This window comes from Lissotriton helveticus, chromosome 4_1 (assembly GCF_964261635.1).
Source record: "Lissotriton helveticus chromosome 4_1, aLisHel1.1, whole genome shotgun sequence".
NCBI lineage: Eukaryota > Metazoa > Chordata > Amphibia > Caudata > Salamandridae > Lissotriton > Lissotriton helveticus.
The window spans coordinates 1,894,012,157-1,894,027,530 of NC_136063.1; positions in this window are offsets into that span (position 1 = coordinate 1,894,012,157).

Here is a 15,374-nt window from a genome sequence, read left to right on the forward strand (position 1 = left end):
ATGGGAACAGGGCAAACCAAACTACCAAGCCAATTCTTATACTGGGAAGGAAACAAGCTTCCGGGGACCGGTTTCTGCCATTTCAGGCGTCGTCGGCCCGGCTTGCTTGAATCCTGATGGTGCAATGAGCAAGGGACTCACATCTGAGTATACCCTTCCACGCTTATGTTGGACAAAATGATTCAGAAAAGGGGGTGGTGATGAACAGAGTGCCTGAATTAAGCAGACCACTCTTACCCAGTCCAAAGATCAGGGCTTGATCCATCACCGTTTTTTAGCTCACTGCACCATCCCAGCTCAGAACTTGGCTAAATGCAAATTAGTCTGTTCCTGTCCCAGTGCATGATGGGAACAGGGCAAACCAAACTACCAAGCCAATTCTTATACTGGGAAGGAAACAAGCTTCCGGGGACCGGTTTCTGCCATTTCAGGCGTCGTCGGCCCGGCTTGCTTGAATCCTGATGGTGCAATGAGCAAGGGACTCACATCTGAGTATACCCTTCCACGCTTATGGTGGACAAAATGATTCAGAAAAGGGGGTGGTGATGAACAGAGTGCCTGAATTAAGCAGACCACTCTTACCCAGTCCAAAGATCAGGGCTTGATCCATCACCGTTTTTTAGCTCACTGCACCATCCCAGCTCAGAACTTGGCTAAATGCAAATTAGTCTGTTCCTGTCCCAGTGCATGATGGGAACAGGGCAAACCAAACTACCAAGCCAATTCTTATACTGGGAAGGAAACAAGCTTCCGGGGACCGGTTTCTGCCATTTCAGGCGTCGTCGGCCCGGCTTGCTTGAATCCTGATGGTGCAATGAGCAAGGGACTCACATCTGAGTATACCCTTCCACGCTTATGGTGGACAAAATGATTCAGAAAAGGGGGTGGTGATGAACAGAGTGCCTGAATTAAGCAGACCACTCTTACCCAGTCCAAAGATCAGGGCTTGATCCATCACCGTTTTTTAGCTCACTGCACCATCCCAGCTCAGAACTTGGCTAAATGCAAATTAGTCTGTTCCTGTCCCAGTGCATGATGGGAACAGGGCAAACCAAACTACCAAGCCAATTCTTATACTGGGAAGGAAACAAGTTTCCGGGGACCGGTTTCTGCCATTTCAGGCGTCGTCGGCCCGGCTTGCTTGAATCCTGATGGTGCAATGAGCAAGGGACTCACATCTGAGTATACCCTTCCACGCTTATGGTGGACAAAATGATTCAGAAAAGGGGGTGGTGATGAACAGAGTGCCTGAATTAAGCAGACCACTCTTACCCAGTCCAAAGATCAGGGCTCGATCCATCACCGTTTTTTAGCTCACTGCACCATCCCAGCTCAGAACTTGGCTAAATGCAAATTAGTCTGTTCCTGTCCCAGTGCATGATGGGAACAGGGCAAACCAAACTACCATGCCAATTCTTATACTGGGAAGGAAACAAGCTTCCGGGGACCGGTTTCTGCCATTTCAGGCGTCGTCGGCCCGGCTTGCTTGAATCCTGATGGTGCAATGAGCAAGGGACTCACATCTGAGTATACCCTTCCACGCTTATGGTGGACAAAATGATTCAGAAAAGGGGGTGGTGATGAACAGAGTGCCTGAATTAAGCAGACCACTCTTACCCAGTCCAAAGATCAGGGCTTGATCCATCACCGTTTTTTAGCTCACTGCACCATCCCAGCTCAGAACTTGGCTAAATGCAAATTAGTCTGTTCCTGTCCCAGTGCATGATGGGAACAGGGCAAACCAAACTACCAAGCCAATTCTTATACTGGGAAGGAAACAAGCTTCCGGGGACCGGTTTCTGCCATTTCAGGCGTTGTCGGCCCGGCTTGCTTGAATCCTGATGGTGCAATGAGCAAGGGACTCACATCTGAGTATACCCTTCCACGCTTATGGTGGACAAAATGATTCAGAAAAGGGGGTGGTGATGAACAGAGTGCCTGAATTAAGCAGACCACTCTTACCCAGTCCAAAGATCAGGGCTTGATCCATCACCGTGTTTTAGCTCACTGCACCATCCCAGCTCAGAACTTGGCTAAATGCAAATTAGTCTGTTCCTGTCCCAGTGCATGATGGGAACAGGGCAAACCAAACTACCAAGCCAATTCTTATACTGGGAATGAAACAAGCTTCCGGGGACAGGTTTCTGCCATTTCAGGCGTCGTCAGCCCGGCTTGCTTGAATCCTGATGGTGCAATGAGCAAGGGACTCACATCTGAGTATACCCTTCCACGCTTATGGTGGACAAAATGATTCAGAAAAGGGGGTGGTGATGAACAGAGTGCCTGAATTAAGCAGACCACTCTTACCCAGTCCAAAGATCAGGGCTTGATCCATCACCGTTTTTTAGCTCACTGCACCATCCCAGCTCAGAACTTGGCTAAATGCAAATTAGTCTGTTCCTGTCCCAGTGCATGATGGGAACCGGGCAAACCAAACTACCAAGCCAATTCTTATACTGGGAAGGAAACACGCTTCTGGGGACTGGTTTCTGCCATTTCAGGCATCGTCGGCCCGGCTTGCTTGAATCCTGATGGTGCAATGAGCAAGGGACTCACATCTGAGTATACCCTTCCACGCTTATGGTGGACAAAATGATTCAGAAAATGGGGTGGTGATGAACAGAGTGCCTGAATTAAGCAGACCACTCTTACCCAGTCCAAAGATCAGGGCTTGATCCATCACCGTTTTTTAGCTCACTGCACCATCCCAGCTCAGAACTTGGCTAAATGCAAATTAGTCTGTTCCTGTCCCAGTGCATGATGGGAACAGGGCAAACCAAACTACCAAGCCAATTCTTATACAGGAAAGGAAACAAGCTTCCAGGGACCGGTTTCTGCCATTTCAGGCGTCGTCGGCACGGCTTGCTTGAATCCTGATGGTGCAATGAGCAAGGGACTCACATCTGAGTATACCCTTCCACGCTTATGGTGGACAAAATGATTCAGAAAAGGGGGTGGTGATGAACAGAGTACCTGAATTAAGCAGACCACTCTTACCCAGTCCAAAGATCAGGGCTTGATCCCTCACCGTTTTTTAGCTCACTGCACCATCCCAGCTCAGAACTTGGCTAAATGCAAATTAGTCTGTTCCTGTCCCAGTGCATGATGGGAACAGGGCAAACCAAACTACCAAGCCAATTCTTATACTGGGAAGGAAACAAGCTTCCGGGGACCGGTTTCTGCCATTTCAGGCGTCGTCGGCCCGGCTTGCTTGAATCCTGATGGTGCAATGAGCAAGGGACTCACATCTGAGTATACCCTTCCACGCTTATGGTGGACAAAATGATTCAGAAAAGGGGGTGGTGATGAACAGAGTGCCTGAATTAAGCAGACCACTCTTACCCAGTCCAAAGATCAGGGCTTGATCCATCACCGTTTTTTAGCTCACTGCACCATCCCAGCTCAGAACTTGGCTAAATGCAAATTAGTCTGTTCCTGTCCCAGTGCATGATGGGAACAGGGCAAACCAAACTACCAAGCCAATTCTTATACTGGGAAGGAAACAATCTTCCGGGGACCGGTTTCTGCCATTTCAGGCGTCGTCGGCCCGGCTTGCTTGAATCCTGATGGTGCAATGAGCAAGGGACTCACATCTGAGTATACCCTTCCACGCTTATGGTGGACGAAATGATTCAGAAAAGGGGGTGGTGATGAACAGAGTGCCTGAATTAAGCAGACCACTCTTACCCAGTCCAAAGATCAGGGCTTGATCCATCACCGTTTTTTAGCTCACTGCACCATCCCAGCTCAGAACTTGGCTAAATGCAAATTAGTCTGTTCCTGTCCCAGTGCATGATGGGAACAGGGCAAACCAAACTACCAAGCCAATTCTTATACTGGGAAGGAAACAAGCTTCCGGGGACCGGTTTCTGCCATTTCAGGCGTCGTCGGCCCGGCTTGCTTGAATCCTGATGGTGCAATGAGCAAGGGACTCACATCTGAGTATACCCTTCCACGCTTATGGTGGACAAAATGATTCAGAAAAGGGGGTGGTGATGAACAGAGTGCCTGACTTAAGCAGACCACTCTTACCCAGTCCAAAGATCAGGGTTTGATCCATCACCGTTTTTTAGCTCACTGCACCATCCCAGCTCAGAACTTGGCTAAATGCAAATTAGTCTGTTCCTGTCCCAGTGCATGATGGGAACAGGGCAAACCAAACTACCAAGCCAATTCTTATACTGGGAAGGAAACAAGCTTCCGGGGACCGGTTTCTGCCATTTCAGGCGTCGTCGGCCCGGCTTGCTTGAATCCTGATGGTGCAATGAGCAAGGGACTCACATCTGAGTATACCCTTCCACGCTTATGGTGGACAAAATGATTCAGAAAAGGGGGTGGTGATGAACAGAGTGCCTGAATTAAGCAGACCACTCTTACCCAGTCCAAAGATCAGGGATTGATCCATCACCGTTTTTTAGCTCACTGCACCATCCCAGCTCAGAACTTGGCTAAATGCAAATTAGTCTGTTCCTGTCCCAGTGCATGATGGGAACAGGGCAAACCAAACTACCAAGCCAATTCTTATACTGGGAAGGAAATAAGCTTCTGGGGACCGGTTTCTGCCATTTCAGGCGTCGTCCGCCCGGCTTGCTTGAATCCTGATGGTGCAATGAGCAAGGGACTCACATCTGAGTATACCCTTCCACGCTTATGGTGGACAAAATGATTCAGAAAAGGGGGTGGTGATGAACAGAGTGCCTGAATTAAGCTGACCACTCTTACCCAGTCCAAAGATCAGGGCTCGATCCATCACCGTTTTTTAGCTCACTGCACCATCCCAGCTCAGAACTTGGCTAAATGCAAATTAGTCTGTTCCTGTCCCAGTGCATGATGGGAACAGGGCAAACCAAACTACCAAGCCAATTCTTATACTGGGAAGGAAACAAGCTTCCGGGGACCGGTTTCTGCCATTTCAGGCGTCGTCGGCCCGGCTTGCTTGAATCCTGATGGTGCAATGAGCAAGGGACTCACATCTGAGTATACCCTTCCACGCTTATGGTGGACAAAATGATTCAGAAAAGGGGGTGGTGATGAACAGAGTGCCTGAATTAAGCAGACCACTCTTACCCAGTCCAAAGATCAGGGCTTGATCCATCACCGTTTTTTAGCTCACTGCACCATCCCAGCTCAGAACTTGGCTAAATGCAAATTAGTCTGTTCCTGTCCCAGTGCATGATGGGAACAGGGCAAACCAAACTACCAAGCCAATTCTTATACTGGGAAGGAAACAAGCTTCCGGGGACAGGTTTCTGCCATTTCAGGCGTCGTCGGCCCGGCTTGCTTGAATCCTGATGGTGCAATGAGCAAGGGACTCACATCTGAGTATACCCTTCCTCGCTTATGGTGGACAAAATGATTCAGAAAAGGGGGTGGTGATGAACAGAGTGCTTGAATTAAGCAGACCACTCTTACCCAGTCCAAAGATCAGGGCTTGATCCATCACCGTTTTTTAGCTCACTGCACCATCCCAGCTCAGAACTTGGCTAAATGCAAATTAGTCTGTTCCTGTCCCAGTGCATGATGGGAACAGGGCAAACCAAACTACCAAGCCAATTCTTATACTGGGAAGGAAACAAGCTTCCGGGGACCGGTTTCTGCCATTTCAGGCATCGTCGGCCCGGCTTGCTTGAATCCTGATGGTGCAATGAGCAAGGGACTCACATCTGAGTATACCCTTCCACGCATATGGTGGACAAAATGATTCAGAAAAGGGGGTGGTGATGAACAGAGTGCCTGAATTAAGCAGACCACTCTTACCCAGTCCAAAGATCAGGGCTTGATCCATCACCGTTTTTTAGCTCACTGCACCATCCCAGCTCAGAACTTGGCTAAATGCAAATTAGTCTGTTCCCGTCCCAGTGCATGATGGGAACAGGGCAAACCAAACTACCAAGCCAATTCTTATACTGGGAAGGAAACAAGCTTCCAGGGACCGGTTTCTGCCATTTCAGGCGTCGTCGGCACGGCTTGCTTGAATCCTGATGGTGCAATGAGCAAGGGACTCACATCTGAGTATACCCTTCCACGCTTATGGTGGACAAAATGATTCAGAAAAGGGGGTGGTGATGAACAGAGTACCTGAATTAAGAAGACCACTCTTACCCAGTCCAAAGATCAGGGCTTGATCCATCACCGTTTTTTAGCTCACTGCACAATCCCAGCTCAGAACTTGGCTAAATGCAAATTAGTCTGTTCCTGTCCCAGTGCATGATGGGAACAGGGCAAACCAAACTACCAAGCCAATTCTTATACTGGGAAGGAAACAAGCTTCCGGGGACCGGTTTCTGCCATTTCAGGCGTCGTCGGCCCGGCTTGCTTGAATCCTGATGGTGCAATGAGCAAGGGACTCACATCTGAGTATACCCTTCCACGCTTATGGTGGACAAAATAATTCAGAAAAGGGGGTGGTGATGAACAGAGTGCCTGAATTAAGCAGACCACTCTTACCCAGTCCAAAGATCAGGGCTTGATCCATCACCGTTTTTTAGCCCACTGTACCATCCCAGCTCAGAACTTGGCTAAATGCAAATTAGTCTGTTCCTGTCCCAGTGCATGATGGGAACAGGGCAAACCAAACTACCAAGCCAATTCTTATACTGGGAAGGAAACAATCTTCCGGGGACCGGTTTCTGCCATTTCAGGCGTCGTCGGCCCGGCTTGCTTGAATCCTGATGGTGCAATGAGCAAGGGACTCACATCTGAGTATACCCTTCCACGCTTATGGTGGACAAAATGATTCAGAAAAGGGGGTGGTGATGAACAGAGTGCCTGAATTAAGCAGACCACTCTTACCCAGTCCAAAGATCAGGGCTTGATCCATCACCGTTTTTTAGCTCACTGCACCATCCCAGCTCAGAACTTGGCTAAATGCAAATTAGTCTGTTCCTGTCCCAGTGCATGATGGGAACAGGGCAAACCAAACTACCAAGCCAATTCTCATACTGGGAAGGAAACAAGCTTCCGGGGACCGGTTTCTGCCATTTCAGGCGTCGTCGGCCCGGCTTGCTTGAATCCTGATGGTGCAATGAGCAAGGGACTCACATCTGAGTATACCCTTCCACGCTTATGGTGGACAAAATGATTCAGAAAAGGGGGTGGTGATGAACAGAGTGCCTGACTTAAGCAGACCACTCTTACCCAGTCCAAAGATCAGGGTTTGATCCATCACCGTTTTTTAGCTCACTGCACCATCCCAGCTCAGAACTTGGCTAAATGCAAATTAGTCTGTTCCTGTCCCAGTGCATGATGGGAACAGGGCAAACCAAACTACCAAGCCAATTCTTATACTGGGAAGGAAACAAGCTTCCGGGGACCGGTTTCTGCCATTTCAGGCGTCGTCGGCCCGGCTTGCTTGAATCCTGATGGTGCAATGAGCAAGGGACTCACATCTGAGTATACCCTTCCACGCTTATGGTGGACAAAATGATTCAGAAAAGGGGGTGGTGATGAACAGAGTGCCTGAATTAAGCAGACCACTCTTACCCAGTCCAAAGATCAGGGATTGATCCATCACCGTTTTTTAGCTCACTGCACCATCACAGCTCAGAACTTGGCTAAATGCAAATTAGTCTGTTCCTGTCCCAGTGCATGATGGGAACAGGGCAAACCAAACTACCAAGCCAATTCTTATACTGGGAAGGAAACAAGCTTCCGGGGACCGGTTTCTGCCATTTCAGGCGTCGTCCGCCCGGCTTGCTTGAATCCTGATGGTGCAATGAGCAAGGGACTCACATCTGAGTATACCCTTCCACGCTTATGGTGGACAAAATGATTCAGAAAAGGGGGTGGTGATGAACAGAGTGCCTGAATTAAGCAGACCACTCTTACCCAGTCCAAAGATCAGGGCTCGATCCATCACCGTTTTTTAGCTCACTGCACCATCCCAGCTCAGAACTTGGCTAAATGCAAATTAGTCTGTTCCTGTCCCAGTGCATGATGGGAACAGGGCAAACCAAACTACCAAGCCAATTCTTATACTGGGAAGGAAACAAGCTTCCGGGGACCGGTTTCTGCCATTTCAGGCGTCGTCGGCCCGGCTTGCTTGAATCCTGATGGTGCAATGAGCAAGGGACTCACATCTGAGTATACCCTTCCACGCTTATGGTGGACAAAATGATTCAGAAAAGGGGGTGGTGATGAACAGAGTGCCTGAATTAAGCAGACCACTCTTACCCAGTCCAAAGATCAGGGCTTGATCCATCACCTTTGTTTAGCTCACTGCACCATCCCAGCTCAGAACTTGGCTAAATGCAAATTAGTCTGTTCCTGTCCCAGTGCATGATGGGAACAGGGCAAACCAAACTACCAAGCCAATTCTTATACTGGGAAGGAAACAAGCTTCCGGGGACCGGTTTCTGCCATTTCAGGCGTCGTCGGCCCGGCTTGCTTGAATCCTGATGGTGCAATGAGCAAGGGACTCACATCTGAGTATACCCTTCCACGCTTATGGTGGACAAAATGATTCAGAAAAGGGGGTGGTGATGAACAGAGTGCCTGAATTAAGCAGACCACTCTTACCCAGTCCAAAGATCAGGGCTTGATCCATCACCGTTTTTTAGCTCACTGCACCATCCTAGCTCATAACTTGGCTAAATGCAAATTAGTCTGTTCCTGTCCCAGTGCATGATGGGAACAGGGCAAACCAAACTACCAAGCCAATTCTTATACTGGGAAGGAAACAAGCTTCCGGGGACCGGTTTCTGCCATTTCAGGGGTCGTCGGCCCGGCTTGCTTGAATCCTGATGGTGCAATGAGCAAGGGACTCACATCTGAGTATACCCTTCCACGCTTATGGTGGACAAAATGATTCAGAAAAGGGGGTGGTGATGAACAGAGTACCTGAATTAAGCAGACCACTCTTACCCAGTCCAAAGATCAGGGCTTGATCCATCACCGTTTTTTAGCTCACTGCACCATCCCAGCTCAGAACTTGGCTAAATGCAAATTAGTCTGTTCCTGTCCCAGTGGATGATGGGAACAGGGCAAACCAAACTACCAAGCCAATTCTTATACTGGGAAGGAAACAAGCTTCCGGGGACCGGTTTCTGCCATTTCAGGCGTCGTCGGCCCGGCTTGCTTGAATCCTGATGGTGCAATGAGCAAGGGACTCACATCTGAGTATACCCTTCCACGCTTATGGTGGACAAAATGATTCAGAAAAGGGGGTGGTGATGAACAGAGTGCCTGAATTAAGCAGACCACTCTTACCCAGTCCAAAGATCAGGGCTTGATCCATCACCGTTTTTTAGCTCACTGCACCATCCCAGCTCAGAACTTGGCTAAATGCAAATTAGTCTGTTCCTGTCCCAGTGCATGATGGGAACAGGGCAAACCAAACTACCAAGCCAATTCTTATACTGGGAAGGAAACAAGCTTCCGGGGACCGGTTTCTGCCATTTCAGGCGTCGTCGGCCCGGCTTGCTTGAATCCTGATGGTGCAATGAGCAAGGGACTCACATCTGAGTATACCCTTCCACGCTTATGGTGGACAAAATGATTCAGAAAAGGGGGTGGTGATGAACAGAGTGCCTGAATTAAGCAGACCACTCTTACCCAGTCCAAAGATCAGGGCTTGATCCATCACCGTTTTTTAGCTCACTGCACCATCCCAGCTCAGAACTTGGCTAAATGCAAATTAGTCTGTTCCTGTCCCAGTGCATGATGGGAACAGGGCAAACCAAACTACCAAGCCAATTCTTATACTGGGAAGGAAACAAGCTTCCGGGGATCGGTTTCTGCCATTTCAGGCATCGTCGGCCCGGCTTGCTTGAATCCTGATGGTGCAATGAGCAAGGGACTCACATCTGAGTATACCCTTCCACGCTTATGGTGGACAAAATGATTCAGAAAAGGGGGTGGTGATGAACAGAGTGCCTGAATTAAGCAGACCACTCTTACCCAGTCCAAAGATCAGGGCTTGATCCATCACCGTTTTTTAGCTCACTGCACCATCCCAGCTCAGAACTTGGCTAAATGCAAATTAGTCTGTTCCTGTCCCAGTGCATGATGGGAACAGGGCAAACCAAACTACCAAGCCAATTCTTATACTGGGAAGGAAACAAGCTTCCGGGGACCGGTTTCTGCCATTTCAGGCGTCGTCGGCCCGGCTTGCTTGAATCCTGATGGTGCAATGAGCAAGGGACTCACATCTGAGTATACCCTTCCACGCTTATGGTGGACAAAATGATTCAGAAAAGGGGGTGGTGATGAACAGAGTGCCTGAATTAAGCAGACCACTCTTACCCAGTCCAAAGATCAGGGCTTGATCCATCACCGTTTTTTAGCTCACTGCACCATCCCAGCTCAGAACTTGGCTAAATGCAAATTAGTCTGTTCCTGTCCCAGTGCATGATGGGAACAGGGCAAACCAAACTACCAAGCCAATTCTTATACTGGGAAGGAAACAAGCTTCCGGGGACCGCTTTCTGCCATTTCAGGCGTCGTCGGCCCGGCTTGCTTGAATCCTGGTGGTGCAATGAGCAAGGGACTCACATCTGAGTATACCCTTCCACGCTTATGGTGGACAAAATGATTCAGAAAAGGGCGTGGTGATGAACAGAGTGCCTGAATTAAGCAGACCACTCTTACCCAGTCCAAAGATCAGGGCTTGATCCATCACCGTTTTTTAGCTCACTGCACCATCCCAGCTCAGAACTTGGCTAAATGCAAATTAGTCTGTTCCTGTCCCAGTGCATGATGGGAACAGGGCAAACCAAACTACCAAGCCAATTCTTATACTGGGAAGGAAACAAGCTTCCGGGGACCGGTTTCTGCCATTTCAGGCGTCGTCGGCCCGGCTTGCTTGAATCCTGATGGTGCAATGAGCAAGGGAGTCACATCTGAGTATACCCTTCCACGCTTATGGTGGACAAAATGATTCAGAAAAAGGGGTGGTGATGAACAGTGTGCCTGAATTAAGCAGACCACTCTTACCCAGTCCAAAGATCAGGGCTTGATCCATCACCGTTTTTTAGCTCACTGCACCATCCCAGCTCAGAACTTGGCTAAATGCAAATTAGTCTGTTCCTGTCCCAGTGCATGATGGGAACAGGGCAAACCAAACTACCAAGCCAATTCTTATACTGGGAAGGAAACAAGCTTCCGGGGACCGGTTTCTGCCATTTCAGGCGTCGTCGGCACGGCTTGCTTGAATCCTGATGGTGCAATGAGCAAGGGACTCACATCTGAGTATACCCTTCCACGCTTATGGTGGACAAAATGATTCAGAAAAGGGGGTGGTGATGAACAGAGTGCCTGAATTAAGCAGACCACTCTTACCCAGTCCAAAGATCAGGGCTTGATCCATCACCGTTTTTTAGCTCACTGCACCATCCCAGCTCAGAACTTGGCTAAATGCAAATTAGTCTGTTCCTGTCCCAGTGCATGATGGGAACAGGGCAAACCAAACTACCAAGCCAATTCTTATACTGGGAAGGAAACAAGCTTCCGGAGACCGGTTTCTGCCATTTCAGGCGTCGTCGGCCCGGCTTGCTTGAATCCTGATGGTGCAATGAGCAAGGGACTCACATCTGAGTATACCCTTCCACGCTTATGGTGGACAAAATGATTCAGAAAAGGGGGTGGTGATGAACAGAGTGCCTGAATTAAGCAGACCACTCTTACCCAGTCCAAAGATCAGGGCTTGATCCATCACCGTTTTTTAGCTCACTGCACCATCCGAGCTCAGAACTTGGCTAAATGCAAATTAGTCTGTTCCTGTCCCAGTGCATGATGGGAACAGGGCAAACCAAACTACCAAGCCAATTCTTATACTGGGAAGGAAACAAGCTTCCGGGGACCGGTTTCTGCCATTTCAGGCGTCGTCGGCCCGGCTTGCTTGAATCCTGATGGTGCAATGAGCAAGGGACTCACATCTGAGTATACCCTTCCACGCTTATGGTGGACAAAATGATTCAGAAAAGGGGGTGGTGATGAACAGAGTGCCTGAATTAAGCAGACCACTCTTACCCAGTCCAAAGATCAGGGCTTGATCCATCACCGTTTTTTAGCTCACTGCACCATCCCAGCTCAGATCTTGGCTAAATGCAAATTAGTCTGTTCCTGTCCCAGTGCATGATGGGAACAGGGCAAACCAAACTACCAAGCCAATTCTTATACTGGGAAGGAAACAATCTTCCGGGGACCGGTTTCTGCCATTTCAGGCGTCGTCGGCCCGGCTTGCTTGAATCCTGATGGTGCAATGAGCAAGGGACTCACATCTGAGTATACCCTTCCACGCTTATGGTGGACAAAATGATTCAGAAAAGGGGGTGGTGATGAACAGAGTGCCTGAATTAAGCAGACCACTCTTACCCAGTCCAAAGATCAGGGCTTGATCCATCACCGTTTTTAGCTCACTGCACCATCCCAGCTCAGAACTTGGCTAAATGCAAATTAGTCTGTTCCTGTCCCAGTGCATGATGGGAACAGGGCAAACCAAACTACCAAGCCAATTCTTATACTGGGAAGGAAACAAGCTTCCGGGGATCGGTTTCTGCCATTTCAGGCATCGTCGGCCCGGCTTGCTTGAATCCTGATGGTGCAATGAGCAAGGGACTCACATCTGAGTATACCCTTCCACGCTTATGGTGGACAAAATGATTCAGAAAAGGGGGTGGTGATGAACAGAGTGCCTGAATTAAGCAGACCACTCTTACCCAGTCCAAAGATCAGGGCTTGATCCATCACCGTTTTTTAGCTCACTGCACCATCCCAGCTCAGAACTTGGCTAAATGCAAATTAGTCTGTTCCTGTCCCAGTGCATGATGGGAACAGGGCAAACCAAACTACCAAGCCAATTCTTATACTGGGAAGGAAACAAGCTTCCGGGGACCGGTTTCTGCCATTTCAGGCGTCGTCGGCCCGGCTTGCTTGAATCCTGATGGTGCAATGAGCAAGGGACTCACATCTGAGTATACCCTTCCACGCTTATGGTGGACAAAATGATTCAGAAAAGGGGGTGGTGATGAACAGAGTGCCTGAATTAAGCAGACCACTCTTACCCAGTCCAAAGATCAGGGCTTGATCCATCACTGTTTTTTAGCTCACTGCACCATCCCAGCTCAGAACTTGGCTAAATGCAAATTAGTCTGTTCCTGTCCCAGTGCATGATGGGAACAGGGCAAACCAAACTACCAAGCCAATTCTTATACTGGGAAGGAAACAAGCTTCCGGGGACCGCTTTCTGCCATTTCAGGCGTCGTCGGCCCGGCTTGCTTGAATCCTGGTGGTGCAATGAGCAAGGGACTCACATCTGAGTATACCCTTCCACGCTTATGGTGGACAAAATGATTCAGAAAAGGGCATGGTGATGAACAGAGTGCCTGAATTAAGCAGACCACTCTTACCCAGTCCAAAGATCAGGGCTTGATCCATCACCGTTTTTTAGCTCACTGCACCATCCCAGCTCAGAACTTGGCTAAATGCAAATTAGTCTGTTCCTGTCCCAGTGCATGATGGGAACAGGGCAAACCAAACTACCAAGCCAATTCTTATACTGGGAAGGAAACAAGCTTCCGGGGACCGGTTTCTGCCATTTCAGGCGTCGTCGGCACGGCTTGCTTGAATCCTGATGGTGCAATGAGCAAGGGACTCACATCTGAGTATACCCTTCCACGCTTATGGTGGACAAAATGATTCAGAAAAGGGGGTGGTGATGAACAGAGTGCCTGAATTAAGCAGACCACTCTTACCCAGTCCAAAGATCAGGGCTTGATCCATCACCGTTTTTTAGCTCACTGCACCATCCCAGCTCAGAACTTGGCTAAATGCAAATTAGTCTGTTCCTGTCCCAGTGCATGATGGGAACAGGGCAAACCAAACTACCAAGCCAATTCTTATACTGGGAAGGAAACAAGCTTCCGGAGACCGGTTTCTGCCATTTCAGGCGTCGTCGGCCCGGCTTGCTTGAATCCTGATGGTGCAATGAGCAAGGGACTCACATCTGAGTATACCCTTCCACGCTTATGGTGGACAAAATGATTCAGAAAAGGGGGTGGTGATGAACAGAGTGCCTGAATTAAGCAGACCACTCTTACCCAGTCCAAAGATCAGGGCTTGATCCATCACCGTTTTTTAGCTCACTGCACCATCCGAGCTCAGAACTTGGCTAAATGCAAATTAGTCTGTTCCTGTCCCAGTGCATGATGGGAACAGGGCAAACCAAACTACCAAGCCAATTCTTATACTGGGAAGGAAACAAGCTTCCGGGGACCGGTTTCTGCCATTTCAGGCGTCGTCGGCCCGGCTTGCTTGAATCCTGATGGTGCAATGAGCAAGGGACTCACATCTGAGTATACCCTTCCACGCTTATGGTGGACAAAATGATTCAGAAAAGGGGGTGGTGATGAACAGAGTGCCTGAATTAAGCAGACCACTCTTACCCAGTCCAAAGATCAGGGCTTGATCCATCACCGTTTTTTAGCTCACTGCACCATCCCAGCTCAGATCTTGGCTAAATGCAAATTAGTCTGTTCCTGTCCCAGTGCATGATGGGAACAGGGCAAACCAAACTACCAAGCCAATTCTTATACTGGGAAGGAAACAATCTTCCGGGGACCGGTTTCTGCCATTTCAGGCGTCGTCGGCCCGGCTTGCTTGAATCCTGATGGTGCAATGAGCAAGGGACTCACATCTGAGTATACCCTTCCACGCTTATGGTGGACAAAATGATTCAGAAAAGGGGGTGGTGATGAACAGAGTGCCTGAATTAAGCAGACCACTCTTACCCAGTCCAAAGATCAGGGCTTGATCCATCACCGTTTTTAGCTCACTGCACCATCCCAGCTCAGAACTTGGCTAAATGCAAATTAGTCTGTTCCTGTCCCAGTGCATGATGGGAACAGGGCAAACCAAACTACCAAGCCAATTCTTATACTGGGAAGGAAACAAGCTTCCGGGGATCGGTTTCTGCCATTTCAGGCATCGTCGGCCCGGCTTGCTTGAATCCTGATGGTGCAATGAGCAAGGGACTCACATCTGAGTATACCCTTCCACGCTTATGGTGGACAAAATGATTCAGAAAAGGGGGTGGTGATGAACAGAGTGCCTGAATTAAGCAGACCACTCTTACCCAGTCCAAAGATCAGGGCTTGATCCATCACCGTTTTTTAGCTCACTGCACCATCCCAGCTCAGAACTTGGCTAAATGCAAATTAGTCTGTTCCTGTCCCAGTGCATGATGGGAACAGGGCAAACCAAACTACCAAGCCAATTCTTATACTGGGAAGGAAACAAGCTTCCGGGGACCGGTTTCTGCCATTTCAGGCGTCGTCGGCCCGGCTTGCTTGAATCCTGATGGTGCAATGAGCAAGGGACTCACATCTGAGTATACCCTTCCACGCTTATGGTGGACAAAATGATTCAGAAAAGGGGGT